Genomic DNA, 23,726 nt, shown 5'->3' with positions numbered 1-23,726 from the left:
CAGGAGCAGCTTTGTCACCTAGTAGGCTATCATTACTGCACACTATCCTCACCTTTTAAGGTACTTTTCCATTACTCATAACATGGAATAAGCCTTGCAACAGTGCCTGACGCTACTGTGTTTACCACACATGCACACTATGCCTACGAGTGAAGACCACTGAGAAGGTTTAAGGGAAAACCAGCACATGCATCTTTAAATAAGAGAATCTAAAACTCAAAATTACCTAAGACTACCTTCAGTTAAAGCAGGAAACAAAAATTAGATGACTGAACATCAATACCGATCTAGCTATAAACTGCATTAAAACAGTTAAGCTGACAACACTACCACCGGGATTTTAAAAATTCCTCAGTCATGGCACAATTCCATACCTACGAAAAGACTTTCATCATTTGTTTGGCTGACAGACTTAGGCCAAGGCTGAGTAACATCCTAAATCACACTGTGACGCTGCATTGTTAGACCTGAACATAAATTAACCTCCAGACAGTCTCCCTTTGGATGCATACATGACATTATGACACAGGTTTTTGAAACAGATGTGTAGTCTCGTTAGTCATACATCCTTCCTGGCAGACCCTTAAGTAAAAACAACTTAAGAGAAAATGTGCTTTTCAGAGTTATTTCTAATCTTGAGCCAAAGTCTTTTGTAAGACTCGATCAACTTCTACATCGATTTTCCCTGCCCAACACCAGTGTCTTGCTGGACTATTATTCTCTATGCAGGAATTATCCAGGGGTATTCTTCATCTTCTATTTTCAATATTTTAAGAGTCCACAAAGCTGCTAGAAACAAAGAGAGAAGGAATTGAGGGGGCTAGAGTGAGATACAAAAATACTACCGTGTTTTTCCTCGATGAAACGCTGAACAGCTATTTAGTATTCACAAGATTCTCCAGAAAACATCAGTGTTTTCAAAGCAAGAATCACTGATGAAGAAAATACTCAAGCAGGAGGAAAAAGGATAGGATGATGTTGGCATCCTTACCTTTTTGCAGTGATCTCCTCTTTGGCACATCTTGGTCTGCCGCAGCTATTTCTCAGCTTGCCACAGTCATCACTTGTTTATCTCCCTTCTTACGTCCTTCCCAGAAAACACACTCTCTATAAAAAACACCGTCAGCCTCACAACACCTCTTCATAGCTTTCACATTTGCCAGCTGCCTGCATCTTCAGTCTTCCTCCTGCGTGGTGAAAGGCTGTAGTGGAGACGCTTCCTATGGATGCACTATAAAAGTTGGCTTCCTGCAATGCAAGAAGAGCTTGTCAAAGCTGGGCATTTCTGACTGTACAACAGATCTGGCTAGAGGACTGCAAGAAGGTAGTGAGACAGAGTCAGGAAGTGGTAAGATGTAGTACATAAAACACTGCTGCGCTTGTATGCTTCACTTCACACAATTAGTCCATTGACAGAATTGGCAGAAGCTGAACATCACTGAAAGGATTAGTTGTGCTAACATGGTATAAACTGAAATTACATCTCAATGCCTCAGATAAACACACGATTTCTATAAGCAAAATCAGATTCAGGTTTTGACTAAAGAGCTCTTCAAACTTTGACCTTAAAATACACATGCATTTATAGCTATGTTTGCTCAAAAATACTGGCTCTCTTTTGAGGATACTTCTTTCCCTTTATAGTTTTCTAGTTTGCAATCTCACTTACCAAAGAAGCCTCTTGAAACACATTTTAGGACAATAAATTAACTGAGTTGCTCCATCCTTTGAAACAGTGTTCTCATAAAAAGAAATTCAAGCCATGAGGATTTCTCCATCAGAATTAGAGGCATCCTAACAACAAGCACTCATTATTTGCCCCCTACTGTGAGAGCGGTCTCATTAGGTTGAACTGGTGGCTTCGGTGACACCGCCTTGTAGGCAGCATTTGACACTTAAATATAGAGATACTACTGTACCGCTGTCTCTAAGACATGCTTGTGGAAGCAGGTCTCATCTGTACCACTGCCAAAAAAAGCAAATTAAGTCAATACCAGAAATGGTCGTGGCCACAATCTATTAGCTGCATATACAGTACCAGGAAAACAGGGATAGGAACTCCTAACAACCATCCTGTTGATTTCACCAGACCTACAGTTTCACACTGAGAGCCTGAGATGAAGCAGAGACAAAATGAAGTGCCAGATTTTTCCAGGAACTGACAATAATGCCTCTGTATTTTACAGCAGTCAGCTGCATCAAGTAGTGTTAAGCTTAAAGGAACTTTAACGAAAGCACAGCAGTTAGTCTGATAGCCAGGGAAAAGAACATAAGTTCAAAAAAAGCCTCTGTTTGCAAAAACATCTTCAACCTCAGCTCAACCTGCTAGCTCAGCCAGAGATCAGCCCAGCTCACAAAGGTGCTTTTGAGATGTTTTCAGGGAGTCTGGGCCCAAAAAATTATTTAAACAAAGCACTAAGTTCTGTTACTGAGGTGGAAACTGCTCTGTACAACAGAGGGTGCTGCACTCAGCCCTAGGAAGTGGCAAAATTTAGGAAAGTTGGCTTGAAATTTTGGATGGCAAGCACTCAGTTACTCACCACTATCTGGATTTTTAATGGACTGCAGAGGTGCAATAAATTTATCTCTGCTCTGAAAGGCAGTGTGCCTCAAGCCAGAAGTTTTGGCTCTCAAAAATCCAAGTGTGAACTAATGCAGAAAGGAAACCCAAAACAACATAAGCAATCTATACAAATTTCTCTCCTCTGATCTCTACACTCTCCTTATTCATTACACAGAGGACTGAAATGCACAGCAGAAGAACAGAGTCAGCAGTGTCCCAGCACATACAGCGTGGGCAAATGTTAAGTGACTCCTTATCTTCACGAACTTTCTGCCACAGTTCCCTATCACAGGTGTAACTGAGACAGGCTATTGCCATTTTTGATTTTAAATGTTTACAGTATTTTTTTAAAGAATATGGTGAATGGCAGAAGCCGCAATTTGTTTTCACGTAGGCATTTGAGACACTTTCACTGAACAGCAGCATATGCTATTAGAATCATATTACCCATCAAAATGAGCTGCAGGGAGAAGGAAACAGATGTTTCACGCAGACTAAGAGTCTTACAAAAAAAATAATCAAAAGTACTGCAGCCACTTGGCATTTGCCTCGAGCTTTTGAATTACAAGGACTGTGCATAACACTGAACAAATTATTTTAAATGTTAGGATGAAGAAAAAGCCCTTACCCTCCTAACCTTCTTTATTAGATTGAAACCTAGACCACTCGTCACCATCGAACATGTCTTTGGGATTAGAATCCAGTCAACGTTTACGATGCAAGTAAAAGGAATGCAAAAATAAATTCTCTCCTTAATGCTCAATCATGATTTCTCACTACTTTTTTAGCACCGGGCATCTCATCTTAATCATCTATCCAGTGCTAAATTATACAAAAGGCTGGATAAAGAAAAGATCCTGTCTGATAAACTGACTAGATGCACCTTCATAATCTTACTGCATTGTTTGCAGTTGAAAAAGACACTCATGCATTAAAAAAAAAATAGTGTCCAGAATCAAAATGCTAAATTAAAATGTTACTTTTTTTTTTTATTATTATTATTATTTTTTTTTTTTGTAAATCACTTTTAGCTAGTTGAACATGAGCCAGCAGTGTATCCAGGTAGCCAAGAAGACCAATGTCATCCTGCCTTGTAACAGAAATGGTATCATCAATAAAACCATAGAGGTGATTGTCCCCTTGCACTCAGCACTGGTGAGGCCACACCTAAAACACTATGTTCACTTTTGGGTCTCTCACTACATGAAAGGCATCAAGGTCCTGGACCATGTCCAGAGAAGGGTGATGGAGCTGGTGAGTGATCTGGAGCACAGGCCTTATGACAAGCAGCTCAAGGAGTTGGGATTGCTCTGACTGGAAAAGAGGCTCAGGGGAGACTGTACTGCTCTCTACAACTTCCCGACAGAAGCTTCTATTGAGGTGGGGTCAGCCTCTTCTCTCATGTAACTAGTAATAGAACTAGAGGGAATGGCCTCAAGATGCACCAAGGGAGATTCAGGTTGGATATTAGGAAAAAATTCCTGTCAGAAAGTGTCGTGAGGCATTGGAACACTCTGCCCAGGGAGGTGGAGTCACTGTCCTCCGGAGACATTCAAGAAACATGTAGATGTGGTACTGAGTGACATCGTTTAGTGGCTATGGTGGTGAAAGGTTGATGGTTGGACTAGAAGATCTAAGTCATCTTTTCCATCCTTAATGACACTACGAAATACATCCTATAAAGTATATAGTCTATGTATATAGTCTATAATGAATAGTTACAACCTGATTATCTCGCAAAGCAGTTCCTATAACTATTACATGCAGTCTTGAACCAAGAAACCCTCAAAAACACCAACAGTAATAGAATTATCAATTCTCTGTTTGTCAGCACTCCGGACCCCCCATGCCGCTAGTTTCATTGCTTCCCTCTTATCAAGGTAAATCAGTAACTTTCCATAACTGCAGGAAATCAGCTAATAGAAGAAGGACAGTCTGCAGCCAGCTAACTGCTAGGAGTTACTGTCCTACTTTACTACAATGTCTAATTCAGCAGCTGCTCTGTATAGACGATTTCCAGAAAAAACTAAACACAGTTTAAACACCACACTAAACTGTAACAACTTCTGAGGTAGCTCAGAGTCAGCATAATAAGACACATACGAAAAATATATATTTCCTCATTAGAACAAGCAACAGAGGAGGTTTTCTTATCCACATAAGCCTGGGCATAAAGAAATGCTGTTCCTTTACTCTACAGTGTTTACATACATGCACTCAATAACGTACACAGGCAAAAGAAAACTGAATGCTACCACAGGGATGAAGAGTAGCTTCTTGTAAGAACACGGATGACCACAGACTACAAAAGTAGCTCAGGTCAGCAACAGAAGGGCCTGTTAAAATGAATGGACCTATAGCTATGTATACACACCATGTATGTTTATGCACCTATACGTACACCATGAATGTTTGCAGGTTAAGACCTATTTCTTCCATATGCCAAGTGATTTTATTACTTCAAGTATTTGTATAATCCACATACTAACGTCACTTTAGGAAAGGAGCCCAAGGGATTCTGCCAGATGTACATCACACAGTACCGCCACAGCCAGACATCTGACAAAATCTGGAGTTCTGTACACGTGCATGATGTGTGATGGAGGTAAAAAAAAAAAAAAAAAAAAAGGAAAAAGAATCAGTGAAGGATTTTGCGTGCTTCTAACTAAGCACGAGTTATTTTACCCACAGATAAAAATGTATGAGCTTGTGTGACTAACGTGGGTCCAGAAAAAGGCAGACTAACAAGACTGAGCTATATTTGTTTTGTCAGCACTCTGTATATAAACACTCTGACATTCAGATGCAATCATACCAGCTTCTCAGCTGGAGCTGCGAAGTGCAACAATACAGGTCCACTGCATTGAGAAGAACTGTTAAGTAATAAAGTACAGTAACAATGGCAAGTAACAAAAAAAAAAAAAAAAAAAAAAAGGAAGGCTTTCTACCTTTAATATTCTATTACCTATGTGAGCAAGAAATTTTTACATTAACTTACTTAGCAATAAAATATTCCAATAGGTTAGATGGTTTACTTTGCTTTAATTTAACAAATAGCTGTTCCAACTTCCACTTCACATCAGGTTTTGTGTGCAAGAATGTACACAGGCCCACAAAGCCCATCAGTTTCGGTCAAATGTCTGTAAGACTACATCTCTCATTTTCTGAAAAATTACATCACATTTCTCACTCCGTTAAGCATTCCAAGTGCTAATGGATACACGCCCAGCTAATTCAGTTTCTAAGATTTCATCTCTTAATCTCAAATCATAGCAAAAATAGGAACTAAGCTTCCAAGTTCTTTATAGATCACTGCAATTCAAACAAGTAGACTGATCTACTTATTAACAGCCACAATGATGATTTAGGTTGTTACCAGTCATCAAGAGACTGCAGTTCCCTCATTGAAATCTTCTACTTTCTGGCACTGAAAACGTATTTTTCGACAGCGAATGTAATTGCAGTTATTCCAGACCTGTCAATAGCTCTTGAAAAATCAGCCCTCCAGCTAGAGAAGTGTTAAGTTCTAAGAGTTTATTCAAGAGGCATCCTGGTTCCTTAACCTAGAGCTGATTGATGACAAAACTAAAGCCAGTTTCCCGTGCCAGTAAAAGCCAGGTTTTTTTTTCCATCTTTTGTTACACAAGAGAAGTGCAACCCACAGTCAGGTCAGCATTTCCTGAGTGGTTCCACAGAGCATAGCTCTTCACAACAACAGCTTCACACTCCAATTAGAAGCAAAGCACATTTTAGGCAAACTTATGAAATAACACATGCAATATGAACTTAGAGGATAACACTTTTTTCCTCACTTTATCACAGAGTTATCTCGCTCAGTTTAATTTAACAATTCATGCCTGAAACTTGATGCAAACTCAACTTTTTTTCCTTATACAGCATAATATCATTAAAGTAAATAGTTTCCTGAAATAATATACATTTACAAAGCTTTTCAGAAAACTAGAAAACACACGATTTTCATAACCTACCAGAATATTTTAAGAAAGATTTCCTTAGGAGATGAAGCTTCTTGCTATTGAGTCTTTGTTTCTGTTCATACGGAAACCTGCCTGCAAACGATACCTTTAAAAAAATAAAAAAAGATTGGCTTGAGCATGTGCTGGCACAGTTATGTGAGCTAATGAAATAAAAGCAGGAATTGCTGCTATGTCATTACAGATTTCTCTCTTCTCCTCCTTTTAGAACAGTTTTCTGTAGAATCTAAAATCATGCCAATTTCAAGAAGGCTGTTTAAGTCAGAGAAAGATATCCCCACCCCCACGCCAGTATCCTCTTGTCTGCCAGTTTTCTAATCCGTGAAAAATGACATGTGGCTGTGTTCTGTAGTCTCTTAAGAGTACGTTCTGTTCCATCCACTCCTGCTAAGGGTTTTCTCTAATTGCATAACACGTTCTGGACCACAGGTCTACAGGCTTCAAGACCTTAATCTAATAACTGATTATTCCTATTAATTTAATTGTTGAAAAAAACTAACACTATCTTTTACAGTGAAAGTGGTGAGGCACTGTAAGAGGTTGCTTAGTGATGTGGCTGATGCCCCATCCCTGGAGACTTTCAAGGTGAGACTGGATAAGGCCCCAGACAACCTGATCTAATGAGACGTCCCCACTCATTGCAGGGGAATCAGACTAGATGGCCTTCAGAGGGCCCTTTTAACTCTAAGGATTTTATGATTCTAAAATAGGCTACTCATACCTGATTTAACCACACCTCAAATGATTCTTAAGCACACAACAGAAGTGTGCACAGGAGACCGTAGCCGTTTAGCTCTCCTTGAAAACCAGTTCAGTTTGAATTTGCATTGAAAACAAAACAATCAATTCATCATCAAAATTGAAGGTGTTGAGGGAATTCCCTGTGTTTTTTAAAAAAAAAAAATCTAAAGTGCAGCCACTTGGCAAAGCAGATTAGCCATCGTTGTAACAGTCTGTATTGCTTCACTCAGATAATACCACATGCTTTGAAAAGCAGAAAAAATTTCCCTACTACAGAGGAGTTATTTTTAACCTTTTGTCATTTTGATAACCCATTCCAAGGATAATGTTGTATTACACTATTAGAATAATGTTGCATTCCTTAATTTCTCCTCTGGATTTTTAACTGTTTTAATTGATGTTCAAATCCTCATTACCACCCACTCCTTCAAAGTTGGTAGCCTTCTGTCTCCTTCCTTTTAAGAGCAACCGCACATTACTACTGACTGCTTAAAACCTTTGTGATAAAGCTTTCAGAAGACAACCTTTTCTAACAGCTGCTCTTCTTGCTCAACTGGTTCTTCTTCAACTGCTTTCTACTAAGTTGCAGTCAAAAGGATACAGAAAGGCATACGCCCTCAAAAGTAAATGCGAAGTTCAAAGGCGATTATTGCCTTACAGATAACTCTAGTGGGGGAAGAATACAATCACTGGGAGAACTTCCTTACTGTAAGCAAAGACATACATGGTGAAAGAACTTCTCCCATTAGCTAATTAGCACCTACGTTGCCTATTGGGTTGACTCCCTTGACTCCATCTACAGATGAGGAATCAGGTTCCTGCAGACAGATGCCTATGGACAGCACTCAAACTCTTACTGCTTTTGGGCTCTGAAGTAATAGCAGGCAAGTTCTGCCCAGGGCCTGGATCTAGAAGTACAAGAGCTGTCTTTATGAAACAGCCAATAAATGTAGTACAAGAGGTGATCAGAAAACTACCCATTCACACTGAAACATGAATAAAAGCAGGGAAAAAAAAAAGAGGGGGAAGAATGCAGATGTTCTTAAACCCTCCCTTGATTTATACACCTGTTTCTGCTTCATCCCAGATCTTCTACCTCAGAACATATGATTGACTCTAAATGCAAGAAATGCAAGAAGAACCAGGCACCAGTCTGAGTTAACGTGCTGCGAGCTAACTGAAAACTCCAGGTCTAAAAATAGCAATCCTCTGAGAAGTTGTTACAGCAGCAAAATGTGGCATATGGACATAAAATAATCTGTGGATAAAAGAAAAAAATGGTGAGAATCTATCACAAACAGATGGTTAAATAAAGCCATCTCATCCCAACTTGGAGTAGCAAATATTGCCATCATCAGTGACAACAGAACTAACTGCTCCAAATGGGGTGTCCCTGTGTTCCCTCAGACAAGCCTGGCTCCCGGGCAGGAGAGAAAGCTAGGAAAGTTGTCCTTAGCAATCTCCAAGTATTCTTCTACCCATTTTACATCTCTTAATGGTACATCTCTCCAAAACATCTCAATGTTTCTCACTGTTTTGCACTCTGTAGAGTGCAAGTCAGGTCCAGTTGGTCTCCAATGAACTTACTGCAACATCAGTGCCTGAAATACCAGACAGATAAAGGCCCACAGCTTAGCTTTCATAACAGATGTACAGGTCCATTCAAAGACCCTAGCAAAACAGTCCCGGCCTGTACTGAGACTACATTCTAATTACAGGAATTAGTCCTGAAACCTCAGCTACAGTACTTTGACTCCAACCTAGAAAAAAAAAAAAAAAAAGAGGATGAAAAAAACCTGTGTTTTCAAATTAGGATTCCTCTGGAATTTCAGAGACTTCACAGCTAGCAGCCTGAAGTGAAATAACATGCACATACTGCAGCTAAACAAAGGTTCCTCAGCTGTTGGCAGACAAAATTTCACATGAATCTGGCAGACAGGGCAGACGAAAGGAATCTGACGAGCAGACATGAGGCAAGCACCTATGTCAGGAACTCATCAGCATCATTCTTCGCTTTCTTCTTTTAAGCTTATTCCCTGAGGAATAATACTTTGATGCATGCACCTTTTCTATGTGGAGGCTCTATCCAATCCAGCACTCTCCCTGATTTCCAGATGCTCCATGATATTCACTCCTTTTCTGTACAAACCTATCTTTATGTAGGAAACTGAAGTTTTAAGGAGTACGTCTGCAGTTGAAAAAAGAAAACCTCAGCTGCGATTACAAGATGGGCCCTTCTACACTCATTAACAGAAGGAAGAGAGGATTTGTAGACAAGAGCAACAGGCAAAAAGCTGCTTCAACTACTCAACACAGTCCCGCTTGGTATGGATCCTTTATATCCAGCCAAAGAGAGGCAAAAATAAAAGTAACTTACTGTAATAGGTAGTAAGACTTGCTTTTAAGCAACCTCTCTTTCCAGAGTAATTCAAAACAAGTGGTTCCTAAGAACACACTCTACCTATGCAATGCAGCATTTCTTTGAAGCACACTTCATTATCTGCAAAGATGCAAACTAAGTTCTACCACTCATGTGTTCATTAGCAGTGGCTAAACACAGCTCTGCCTCATCCCAAATCAGATGTAGTTTGGAACTATGCCACAGAACACAAGTTACATTCATTATAGGCTGGTTCTAAGGCTTCATCGAAGTCAGTCACCAAGTCTCACAAAAAAAAAAAAAAAAAAAAAAAAACCACAAAAAAACCCAGAAAGTGTTTCTACTATACCTGTGGAAGACAGCTTGCCTTGTTCAGCTAAGAACTTCCTACACCAAAACTGCCTAACTGTGAAGACTCCAGCTTCTCCATTTTCTGGGACTATAAACACCAGATCAGTGTCAGCTGGGCAACACCGCATCACTGGGAAAACTGAGAATTCTTTCTCAAGGAGAGCAGCCTATGACAAGCCAGACCCTTTTTCCAGCTGCACAGCAAAGATGTAATTAGATGATGCTTATCTTAAAACCAAAACACCGCAGAGTCAGCTACCTGAAACAAAGGAGAAGGCAGACAGTGAAAGCACAACTAGCATTTACAGTTCGTTATGAAGAGATATGAAAGCATATTATATAAAAAAAAAAAAAAAAAAAAAGACAAGCACCCAAGGAAGCACTGGTCACTGGAAATTTTTTCCCTTGGAAAAAAGCATGGCTCCCCAAGGAATAGGCCAAGGTACTGAAACAAACATTTCACTTCTAGTACAGCAACAAACAGGACTTGCTCTAGTGTAACAGCAACCCATCACGGCACAGCGCTCTTGTGACTGAGAAAACATGCTGGGCAAAGCACTTCCCTTTACAAAGAAGTATAAGCAGCATTAAGAATACACTCACTATGACATATGAACACACATCAGATAAAATGAGGAAGCTACACAGATTATTTCAGTAACTCCAGACAAACTGAGTGAGAAAGAATTTAGACAAAGCTGTGGCAGTGCAAAGCAAACTTTTTCACACCTCTGATTTCATGCCTCATAGGTGCATTCTGAAGTCTCAGCAGATCCAACGCTATTTTCAGAGCCTTACAGCTGGATGTATTTAGCTCCTCTTTGCTACTTTTATCCTGTAAATACCCCCTTTCTCTATAAGCTTTCCATTTATTCTGGAATGATAGCAATCTCTTCAAGGACAACAAGGGATTTGTCTTATTCCCCAGTTCTCTTGGAAGAAAAGAAGAGGAGCACCTACATGATCTAAACGGGAACATCAAATTTCTATTTAGTTCAATAATGACTTACTGTGGAGATACTTGAATCATTTTAAAAGAAAAGGAAATTAAGATTCTGTCCAAGATTTAGGAAAGTATTAAATGCTGAATATCCACCTGTTTTTCTGGCACTGATGCCACAGGCAGGAATCACTATAGAGACCAACCTATGCACAAACTTTACTGAAAGTCACAATAACCATTCTTTCCTCCATACTTAGTCTATTCAATCTCAATGTCAAATCCCTGTCTTGCTCAGTGCATACACTGTAGCAAAAACTTTGAAAGCAGTTTCTAAAAGCACAAACTTGCTTTGTGTCTCTACAGTACCTGCACATATTCAGTAAGGAACAGAAAAATCTGTAAATTCATTACCAAACATGCCATTTGAACTCAGCAATCAAATTACAAACACTGTATCTACAAGTGACGAAACGTACTGCTTGCCAACACTTATACTCAAAGTAAATAAAGCAGCAGTCTAGATTTCCTAATGTACCAGGTTCTGATTTTTGGGTGCTGAGCACTCAGACTACATGCACACAAACAAGCTGCACGCTTACAAACATATAGAGCATGTGTTCAAATGACAAGCTTGCATTTTAGAAGCTGGAAGGGACTGCCTTAAACCATAGTTCGGGCAGTCCACAGCATCTGAGCTGGAGACCCACTTTCTTCTCTCCTTTCTCTTTGCTCTCTTTGAGTGAAGAGCACACAAGGAGATAAGAGAGCATTCGCAGAAGCCACTTAGAGTCGTGTTACCCCAATATTTTCTAAAACAAAAACACTCCAACGTGAATAAAGCAGCTGTAAGTTACTATCTACAAAGAGCCACAAAATCATAGTGTGGCTTGAAGAGGCTTTGCAGAAGGGAAGGAGCTGCAGCAGCTGGTTTGGATTCTGAAATATGTTAGAAGAAAAACGCACGTGTTCAGACCCACGACTTTGCAGAGAGCATCAAGAGAGCCTTAGTGTAGAAACAACCCCCAGACAAGAACCACACCCCTACTCACAAAAGAGCAAGGAGTGGACATAAGCCTTAATTCAAATGACCTTTTTTCCTTATGCAACCTTGGGAACAAAGGGAACCCCAGCTTCCCATGCTACTGGATTAAGAAGCACTTTCTGTTGGGTGTATTTCCCTCAGCAAGGCCCAGGGGGCCTGCATCCAGCTACAAGCATTCCGAGCACTTGTGACTGTTACGAAATTGAGTGATTCAGCCAAGCTACACCAAAGAGGGAACATGTTTTATTTGTTCACAGAAACTTCATAAGTAGTGGGAGAAAAAAAAAAGGCACAAGAGAACAGGAGTCAGAAAAGATGCATCCCTACAAGCTTCTACTTAAAAACCTTAGCCCTACCGGACTTCAGCAGACATTACTGCCCCGCTTTTTCTATCTCCATGCATACCTCTGATCATGCTGTCTCCCTCCCAGACACATAGATCTGCATTTCAGAGACTCTTCCCCATCTGTCACATGATGCAGTTGAATCAACCATATCATTGTTCATCTCCTGCCAGCTTTTCGGTCCTTATGTTGCCATTGCCATGGTAAGCAGAACATAATCTGAAATTTAAGGTCAAAACATGACCTATATATGCATACCACAAGCCATTTGGAAGATTCCTTTCTTGAGAAGTTCTCTTCCTTGGATTTGCACATCCTCTGTGACCTAAAGCCAAGTTCAAGTTGCAATCCAGATTCCAAAAAGCACTTTCAAAATGTCAAGGGGCAAGAACCTTCCCAAAAACCGTGAACCCAAGATTCATTTCCATATACCGAGAAGTACCTTACGGGTTATCAGCATCACTTGCTTGTATCAGCTTCACTCCAGAGTGTGGAGAAGTCCAGGTCTCTGACACATACCTGCACCGGTTTGCTAAGAACCATCAACAACACTTCAACAGAATCATTTTTTTTCCATCTTTCAGAAACCTTCCAGTCTATCCTGCATAAATTACGATGGTAACATAAGTTACAATATTTATCAAGATGAAGCAAACTTCTTCACCATTGACAACACTGCTGAAAATTGAATGTCACTCTGCATGTCTTAAATTACTCCCGATGAAGAAATTAGCCTCACAGTACAGTTACGTAAACTGTTAATCTAACATCAAGACTGAAAAAACAGATATCAAGTGAATCCTGGAAAGAGACATGAAGTACAGGCTGTCAAGGCCTCACATGCTGGAGTGTTGCAGGAAAGACTAAAATTAGCATATGTACATCATGATTTAGGCCAATCTAAGAGGGAGGCAATCAATTTTGTGAAAACCTGGGCTGACAGACGTTCAGCAGGAAAGCTTGTGTCCTGGAAGCACTTATGAGGACACAGACTACGGAGCACCAAAAAGGCAGAAGAGATGCCAGCAGAGAACTGTTGCCTATTCTGTGTCAGCAGGAGTCAAGCTTCCATCGCTGGAATCTATCAGAAAAATCAGATTTCAGTGTAAATTGACAGTTCTGAGCATCAAGCAGGACTTCTCAAGAAATAAGAACAAAGTGCAATACTGACAATAGTATTTACAGGCACATCCCAGCAGAAAAACAGCAGGCTTGGATGTGCTTTTATTTTCAAACCATAGTAAGCATTCACAAGCAACAAAAAAAAAAAAAAAAAAAAAAAATCAAGAAACACACAAAGCCTACTGCTGAATTTATATTTTAGTCACCTTCTACACTCTGCTTCTGTTGTAGACCACATATTCTAGGAAGCCACAGACCACAGGTTGAATGCTGCTCCTCAACATGAAACCAAACATAAGGAGAAGAATCACAAGAAGAAAGAGTCTTTTATTTGTACATCTTCACAGCCAGGGCAAAAATTCAGGATATGCAAGCCTCCATACGTAGAAGCAATCTTGCTACAGTCATGACACCAAATGGCAGATAGTGCAAAAGAGAACACAGTCTTTAACCACAATGCAGTCTAAATCCTACTGCCAACAGGAGACCCTGAAATAGCCAAAAGGGACAACTAAAAGAAGTGAGAAAGGCTACCAGACACTGTCACTGACAGAAAGCAGCAGTGGGGACACTCTGAAACAAGACAGTTCTCAAACTTGTTGACTATACCTTTGTTCATTTGAATGAGGCAGCAGCTTTCCTTGATACAATGCTTTCTTTCTCATGGATGTGGTTACAGGCAGCTTTCAGTCAGAGACTGAGACACTCACCTTGCACACATGAAGTCACAAACCAACTCAGCCTGAACTTAGAATAATTTTGCACTGGAAAAGACTGAAGCTTTCCACTTGTGTTATCACTTGTATCAAATGAACAACATACTTCATTTTAAGTCAGCTATCTTGGGACTTGTGCTACATGAAAGCAAAAGCAGCTTCACAACAGTTCTAGTTCAGAAGAGTGGCTAACATCCAACTTCTAACTGTAGAGTATGTGGATTCAAATGCAGGCCTACCTTAGCTTCAACTTAGGTACCACATAAGAAACATCAGCTAGCTTTCCCACTAATAATTACAGCACACTTTCTCTACTGGTAAGTACCCATGTCTTAGCTGCTTTCTGATCTGCAGCACCACCACAAATTAGAAATCCTTCCCCTCTAAACTGAAAAGCACTCTTAAAGGCACCAAATACACAGTTCACTTTAATCTGGATCACCAACAAGATGGGTGGGTAGGGTAATAACACAAAAACAGAGCTGAGGAAAACAAACACTTAACCAGAAAAAAAAACCAGGTATAGCACAAAGGAAACTGCCCCATGTGACAGAAATAATGCCGTAAATGTGCTCTGAACAACAAGAGCCAAAAATCACACTAGAGCCCTATTGTTGGGAAATAAGCTTGCTCTTGAAACAAGCTCTACAAGCTTAAATGCAAAAGAATGTCTTAAAAAAGAGCTAAAGCTCACTCACTGCACTGAGGTAACTAAAGCAGAGCATGCCAGAGACTTTCCAAAACACTCCTGTACTTTCTGGGTTACTATGTGCAGGTTCCAGCCTCTCTTCCACAGCAAAAGTGTCTGTGAGCAGGCCTGGAAAACAACACTGTTTGCTTCTTTACATTCCCAACTGTAGCAAAATCAATAATGACGACACCCACTGTAATTACGTGTTGAAACAGTACAGCCAAGTGCACACATACTCAAGATAAAATCACCACGGCTTCTTCCTCTTCACAGACAATAACGGGAATCCAGTCACGTAACTTCAGCTAGACACTGAGCTTAAAGACATGTGGAACTTGACAATCAAATCAGACTCCAGTGGTGTGCATGTTGATATCATTATTAAAATGTTGTACAATATTTCTCCAAAATCTCAATGTGAAATATTGGAAACCTCTACAAGGTAGTTTATTTTCCTTCCCTACTGACAAAACTATCATCACTTCAACTTTTTCTAATAAAAAGTCTACTTATTCCAGACATGGAGGGTGGAAAAAGCACCAACACCAGAGTTGCCAAGATCTGCAGCAAGAAAAGAAATTAAAGAGTCCTGTACCAACACGAAAGCTTTTCTCAAGCTACTTGCCCAACAGATTCCAATGACAAGCATTTCTTCATGAGTAGGACAATTTTTGTCAAACTACTTCAGTGGTGGCACAGACTCTGGTGACAGGACTTACCGTCACAGAGTGGCTCCAATAGTTCAAATTCACAGGGTTTTTAATCGAGACAGAAGAAAGGTGAAAACAGAATGGACAGGAAAGAGCAGGGAAGTCTTACTGAGGAGGAATATTTGCAGTGGCCCTCCTGGCAGGCTTGATGCTCAGCTGATAGGATACAATTCCACCAGCACGAAAACCATAGCCACCAGCTCTACAACTCCATAACTTTGTATGTAAATACAGTCCCATAACTCATTTCTCCTCTTTTCCAGATTTAAGTGATCACTTTAGAATCACATACTAGAAAAGACAACAAAACAGTACCACCAGCCACTCTGCAAGCTGCAGAAGAACAAAATGGCATTTTTAAGAAAGATCCTAGACTGCTGTAGACTGGCTGGCACACACAGCTTAGATCTCTGAAAAAAAAAAAATATATAGAGAAAGGGATTCAAGTGATTAAAGTACTCTTGGAATGGAAAAGACATTGAATAGCCTGCCTGTGTAGCTACACAGAGTAGCAACAGAGTCCTAGGCCAACACAGAGGAGAAAGGGTTCACAAAGTACTTAGGCTTGACCGGTCTGCAAGTCAGATCATATTGTTGCAGTAAATAAGTGAAAAATACTTCGTATCAGTGATAGGAGTTAAGAATCCAATAGAGATGACTTCACCAAAATGGCAGAGGGTTACAACAGTGATACAGAAGCCTGTAGAAAAAGCCCTTGAAAGGCTGCCATCCTAGGGAAAAAGTGAAATGGAATTTGCCAGATTCTTATTCCTAACTTGACTTCACAATTTTGTGTGTCTTTTGCTGTCTATGTTTAACAGGTTTACACATTTCTTCAGGAATGGACAGTAAAGTTCCTTTGACCCAGAGTTTGAAGCTGCCGACTTTCCAGTACTTCACAGACAAAAATATTCTAATCAGAATAGAAGAAACAGACAAGAATCTTAGAAAAAAAATTAAGTCTTACTACCAGATGAGCCTATTTCCACCATCCCAGGCATACAAAATATGGAGAGGGTAAGAAAAATCAAAGTCCTACAACTACTAGAGAAATCTCTTACGTACCCTTAGATCCCTAACCAAAAGAAACCCACATTTTCCTTGGGCACACCTCACCTGCCAACCTGTGCTAACCAAGAAAAACCACCACCTCTGTGGAAGAGGTGCTTTTAGTACACCTACCTCCCCCATATTTCCTGCAAAAGGCACATTATGGCATCTCCTACAGTTCCTGGCACATGCACCAATCCTTAGAATTGCTGACAAACAACTTATTACGGTGCCCTTCTTCAGCTTCTTCTACCTGGCAGATATGGCAAAAGGCACATCTGGAATCAAGGGAGAAAAAGTTAAAATCATACTTGGACAAGTGCACACATCTAAAAAAAAAAAAAAAAAAAAAAAACAGGGCTGCTGACTCCTTATAATACTTAAAGAGATGCTAAGATGTGCTCTCACAACACACTTTTTCATGCACTTGACATCTGTAACAAACCAGTTTCTTGGTGAAGTTAGTTCCTGAGCATTACAGAGTGAAGCATTATTTCCCCTTTTCTAATGCCGTGAGGTTTTCCTTTCATTCCTTCAACATTACATAAGTGCTTTTCATTTCCTGAACAAATCTCACAGAAAGCTGGGATATTTGTGGAATTGCTTATTAATTCGTTCATAAATCTAAATATTTGGCTCATTTAAGCATGAGAAAACTTCAGGATCCCATCAGCGCATTTTCTCAGGACTCGCCTTACACTGTTCTGTGAACTGGAAGATAAGTGACCCATTCTTTAGGCTGTTTTCTGTCCCTTGTCTCTACATCAGTTTCTGAGCTAGTAACCACCACTTTGATAACTAATGCAACCTAAAATATTTCACTACATTTCAGTTTGCTATGACTTGAGTCAATATTCTCATTTTTTATATATTCCTCTTAGAATTCCTTTAATAGCAAACTGATGAGAGAAAGGGGCAGGCAATGTGTTCCACAGTACACACTGCTGTGTATCTTGCCAATAGCTTTCTACATGCTTTCCAAAGTTAATTCAAAATCTCTTGCCTGAGCTCGAGAGGCTTCGCTTTCTCACAGAAAAAAAGTTCCCTGTAAAAAGTGTGCTTCAAAACCGTTACTTCTATTTTCAGGCTAATCTAACTGAAAAGCAGTGCTTTTCTTATGTACAGGTTCTACATTAAAAGCACACACAGGAAAGACTGTTTCACATGCCAGAGTAAAACCTCTCTTTTCCAAATCCATACAGCTCAAAGCTTCCCACTGTGAAGGATGTCAGTACCTGTATGTTCACTGTAAATATTAATGAATACGCTAGTTGTAGGATAAAGAAAGGCAAAGATCCCAAGTACAGAAAGCCATGTTCTGAGAGAAGGATGACACTGTCTGAACTAGATGAGTTAAAACCTAACAGCCCTAGCAGGGACTGCGTAACTGCAATAATAACAAGTCAGAACAAAAGCACTAACAATGCATCCTTCAAAACGCACTAACAATGCATCCTTTATTCCAACACTGATTGATTAGCATTGATTTCTGGCACACGTAATGCTACTTCAGTTATGATCACCACGGCCAGCACTACCACAGCTATCTTTTCCAATATAGGTTCACAGAGAAACACACATGCTGTGAGTTAAGTAAGGATTTAAAAAAAAAAAAAAATTAACACCTTCAGGACTGAACACTCCATATCACATAGTCCCAGATATAGTGACAGCAGCAGTCTGTAGCAAGAAATGGCAGTATAGGAGATGCAGTACCTTACCTTTCACCATTTGCATCTCAGCAAACTATGAGAGTGAAACACAAACCAGCAACCACCAGAGCTAGGGCTGGGCTGAGTAATGCAAAAGCCACTGAAGACACCTGCATTAGTGCATGTGGTCAGGAGCCCTTACTGTATTTAATCAGAATCCAGTGGCCTTCTGCACAGGCCCTGTTAAGTCATCCCACTACATACAACAAAACCGTAAGAGCATTCCCTCAAAACCTGAGCAACGTTACAGACAGATGATTAACACCGATATTGGAGGCAGGCTTTTGGCTTTGGAAATCTAGATTCAGTTTCTCACCCTGGAGAAAAAGAGAACAGGATTATTCAGTTGAAGAACTGACAACTATTTATAGCTTTAATTTAAAAAAAAAAAAAAAAACTAAAAAAAAAAACTAAAAAAAAAAAAACTTCTCAGAAATACCAAGCCAGAAGCCAATTGCTGCCTCAACCTTTTCCAGTAGAAACAGTTCCCAGGAGTCTTCGCATACTGTTCCAAGGTTGCTGGAGTGCATATTGTTCCACATCATCTTGCCAGTAATTCACAGGACCACTTTCAGTCACACAGTGGAGAGGAAAAAGGAAAAAACTGCTTTCTTCTCTCCTCAGGATTTCTCTTCCATAACATTTCTTGTCAGCCCTCGGCTATTCTTTTATTTATGAATAGCAGGGTGATGCCCACACCCAAATAGCTGGTTTATATCTACCTGTTATCAAGTCAATGTGAAGACTACAACTACTCACCTAAACAAAGGAAGCCCAGGTACACACTTGGAAATCAAAGTTCTCCCTATCTACTTGCTAACAAAGATGAAAACCTTTTCCTACTGATTCCCCCCCACACCTTATCTTCTTGCCTAGCTGATGGAGGTCACTAGTATAAAGCAGCTTACTTGGATGCTCAAGTTTTTCCATGCAGTCCAGCTGTTCCTACTACTTTCCTACCTCCACCTCCGTAAGGCCTTCTTTTGAGCAGGAAGCAAGCCATCAATTAAGCGGCTGAATGGCCAGATACCTTCTGTGGTTCTGCAGAAAACCTCAGAGTTTAACTCAAGTCAAAGATCTGTGCCATGTTTAATGCTGCTTGTACAATGTACAATGCTAATGATGTACAGTGCTCTCATGAACATTCATCTCACTGGCTTTCATGGCTTGGCATGGAACCAAGTTAGCATACAGTCAAGCTTAAATACATAAACCCATCAATGATGAACCAGAAAATAGAATCCAAACAACTGTTTTAAGATGAAGAAACTGAGCTAGTGACTGAAAAAAAAAAAAAAAAAAAAAAAAAAAAGAAGTTATTGCTTTTTATTTCTTTCAGTATAAGGAACATAGAGATATAAAACCAATAATTTTCCAGAACTGCCCATTCATTTCTTCCATAAATTCTAGTAAAGGAAAGGAACTATGTGGCCTGAGTTGTCTTTGACAATCTACGAAGGTGATGCAAACAGTTCACAATCCTCTTCTCCATCCCATGTAGTTAGAATGCAGTTTGAAGTGACTGTACTGCTGGCCCTTCAAAGCAAAGGCCAAAGTAAGTTCTGAAAAAAAGCAAGAGCAATCTGCAAAACTTCATGATTGATTTTTTTTCCTCATACCCACCAGTCGCTAGAAAATTCACAGCAGGCATCCATATGAAGAATATCACAACTAAGAATTCCAAGCACAGTGCCTGGTTGTTGTGTCTATTTCCTAACGAATCCCTCAGCAATTACTACCTACAGCTGTAGCTTAAATGAGTACTCAGTGAACCAGTAAGAGTGGAAACCCGCTCCTAAAGCCCTAACTTTTCATGCTTCTTTTGAAGCTGAGATACCACACAACACAACAAATAAAATTTTTTTCAGCTTGATAAATAGGCTCATGGTATTTCTTGAAGCAGATGCTGATAACTGTCACTGAGTTCTTTAAGCTCCCCAGAGGCTGTGGAAACGTTCAGGGTATTTTTTTTTTATCTCAGTCTTTATTCTTGAGCCTAAATGCAATCAAGATGCAATGAAAGGGTCCCACTCAATTGCATGAATAAGCAAAACCACTGGAGTTCAGGCAGGCCCTCCAGCAGCATGGCATGCTGCCAAAGGCCTCTCTTCAGACCAAGACATGACTTCAGACATGTCTCATTATTAGTAATATTATAACAGTGCTGAGAGGCCCTCACAGAGGCTGCATTCACACAACCAGTCTAAAACGCACACAAGATAGTCTTCATCAATATTTACACCCTGATAAAGGAGAAGCTAACTTACCACACGTGCAACACATGCATTGCCATCTATTCACTGGTCCTTAAACTGTTTAGTTCGTGCTCAACAAGTCTAACTAAACAGCAACACGTAGCTCTGTGCTACTTTCAACAGCCCTCTGTCTCATGTACCTCTACCTGTAACATTCTCAGAATGGAGTGTTTCTCCACTTCCCTTCACCTCTTTGCATGATATTCCTCTCTGACCACTCTGCTAGTAAAGACAGTTCCACTTTCTGCAAGAGAAAGTGACAGACCATGTCACTAGGATAATAAAACAAGTGGCCAGATGACGATGGCACAGGGCATGCAAGGGGAAATACACCAAGCTGCAAGCTCTGCTACACTGTCTAGGCAAACACTGGCATCACACATCAGGAGGAACAAATATCTTTTGGTGCCTAGTGGTAAGCAAAAAGCATGCAATTCAGTAAGATACCACAGCATGTCCTCCTGCCTCAAAGATCTCAAGAAACACAACAAGACAACATCAGGTCTCCTTCTTCCCCACAAATCTGTTCTGGCAGAGCAATGCCCAAAACATACAGATAAAATCCAGATGCCATCTAATTCATTGACGGAGGATTCAGAAAATGCACTCTATAATACAGCATCATTTTACTGCATTGCTTCATTTTATAGTTTTTAAGGCAAAGTCAATTTGAAATAGCTTCAGTTGCAGCAAATAAACTTTATAATACTGGCAAATGGGTTCCAGACCTAAATTATGTGTTCACATTGTGGCAGGATTTCTAACTCCCAAAAACAGATGTCAGAAAACGCTAATATCTGGTGTGATGCTGACTGAATAAAGTTGAACTTCAACGGGTCTTGACACCACCTTTGAATGAATTTATCCAGTTGAGAAAATTATAAATGCTTGAAGTGTTATTATTTTAAGATTAAGAATAGGTCACTGTAGCTCTATAACTCCACCCCTTATGATTCCGTATCCCATCTTATGTGAAAAGCCTCCTGACAAACCACTGAAACAGATCTCCAAAGTGAAGCCAACACTATTTGGAATTCAAACAACCAAAGTTTCAGAGATGTGAAAAGCCAAAGTTTAGAATGATTTTCTAAATGAAAAAAGTTTCCTGTAATTGCAGTATAGTATTGTCTGCCTTAAAAAATGCTGTCCCTTTTAAGAGATGCCACAAAGATTCAAGCAAATTGATTTAAAATGCAATGAATCATAACAATTGTACCCATCCTACAGAACAGGAAGAAGAATTAATCTTCCCTGAATGGCAACATCTGAAATGGCTTGAAAAGAAACAAACAAGTGGCAGTATTTTCTAATTCTCCAGACACTAATTAGAAGTCACAAACAGCAGTATCCCATACAACATTGCATTTTCAGGGCTGCTGCAAATGGCCAATGATGCAGTGACACCTTTCAGCTGAACTGATTATAATAGCAATTTAACATTGTAGAGTGATAAACTTCCCATAACAGGCAGCATTTAGTAGACAAGGAAAAAACATGACAGGAATCAATACTTTCCTAATTTTTTTAAAGTACTGTTAAAAAAAAGAATACATCAATAGTGCATTGCGGATTTGAAAACAATTCTGCCTAAGTTAAACATTACCATAAAAGTCATCAGCTTACAAGGAAAGTGATTCACGGTGGAAATCATTTCTAACTCAGTTTAGTGAAGTTTGTGTAACAATTGCCTGCCCAAGGAAAGAAACCCACTCACTTACAGACTTAATGGGGTAATATTAGAGGAGAAAACCAAAGCAATTACCAGAACGATACATCATTAATCTAGGGTACACCAGCTAATAAAAAACACAGACATACACATAATTGGTACTGATGAAATAATACAGGGTTGTAAGCATCACAGACAATAAACCATTCAGTGAAAAATATTCATATTATATCAACAAGGAAAATAAAGAGCAATCGGATAAATTTAGCAACTACACGTGAAAGAAACACTGCTTCTGCTTCATATTCTAATTTCAGAGATAGGGAAAGAGGATTGTCTTACCTCAGACACAGCCTGAAGAGAAACATCAACACCACGTCTACATCCTTTCCTAGTTCTCTCGATAGCGACCTAAGAAGAAATACAAAATAAGTAACTATCTTCCCTGCAAACAGCACGTGCTCAGGGGGCAGCACGCTGCCCAGTAAAGCAAGCTGAAAATAAGTTCAAAAAAAAAAAAAAATCACCACCACCAAAAAAAAAAAAAAAAAATCCTTTCAAAATAAAAGAGCAAAGAACTTGATATTTGAAACTGCCAGTAAGGTTTATTGCATTTTGAAGAGTAGAGAATCAATAATTAAACTATATAGACATAACTGTGATGTGACCTTACTATCTTCAGCAAAATAATCAAATACTTGTCTACAGGGTAAGGACAGCAAACTCATCTGCACAGAACTCAGCCACGAAAGACCTGAAAAGATTCCTACTCCTGGTGTAAGCACACAGGGGCTCAAATGATACAACCTTGCTAACTTGCTTTTTCCTCCAGAAGGACAGTGCTTCCTAAAGCTACACTCAAGCGTTAAATGCTTTGGTCAAGAGTTCATTCACTGACCTGCAATGAAAGCCTTGTGTTCAGCTCCAACATTTTCTAACAGCAAACAATTTTAAAAAATGGTTTCACGGAATGAACTGTTAAAAAAAGAAAATCCTCACATAAGCTTTTCCCGAGGGGGAAGAAATATCCACAAGGTTTAAATTGGCCAGGCGGATTTAAGAGGAAACGGAAAAAAAAAAAAGCAGCTCTTTCTGTTGCGTCAAAGAGCCCACTGTGCAATAGGAACAGTGAGCGGAGTTGTTAAACTGGCAAGCTTCTGCTGAAGACAGCTTTTCAATATGCTCTCAGCATCGTCTCCCAGGCTGGCTGGAGACAGTCCCACTCCTCTTATATGAGTTATGCTCCTTCAAGAGGCAATCGCTCTTAAGGACAGTTTCTATAAACACGCTGTTCAACTGGTTTTGCTGCACAGTGAAGTTAATTAGACACATACCTGCACTCACGTATCAGAATTTCATGTTCTTGGGGGAAATGCAGGCATATTTAAAGCAGCGACCATCAGCCCAGCTTAAGAGCAGGATGCTACTGATGACAGATTGTC

At 39.8% G+C, this 23,726-nt stretch overlaps 1 protein-coding gene across 2 annotated transcripts in view; it reads right to left on the bottom strand.

Annotated features, from left to right (window-relative positions):
- CSGALNACT1 (chondroitin sulfate N-acetylgalactosaminyltransferase 1) overlaps positions 1-23,311 on the bottom strand; it is a 54,602-nt gene extending 31,291 nt beyond the window's left edge. The window contains exons 1-3 of one of the 2 annotated variants that reach the window (XM_042871967.1): positions 23,183-23,311; positions 22,627-22,695; positions 992-1,248 (exon numbers count right to left, since the gene is read on the bottom strand). The gene's annotated coding sequence lies outside the window, so the exon portion shown is untranslated. The remainder of the gene's footprint in view (positions 1-991; positions 1,249-22,626; positions 22,696-23,182) is intronic. The other variant, XM_042871965.1, reaches the window with a different exon arrangement.
- Positions 23,312-23,726: the final 415 nt, after the last annotated feature.

This window comes from Lagopus leucura, unplaced genomic scaffold (genome assembly GCF_019238085.1).
Source record: "Lagopus leucura isolate 7727_CA_CO unplaced genomic scaffold, USGS_WTPT01 Super-Scaffold_100004, whole genome shotgun sequence".
Classification (NCBI taxonomy): Eukaryota; Metazoa; Chordata; class Aves; order Galliformes; family Phasianidae; genus Lagopus; species Lagopus leucura.
Note: the sequence above shows the minus strand (reverse complement) of the source record. Positions and strands in the feature narration are given on the sequence as shown.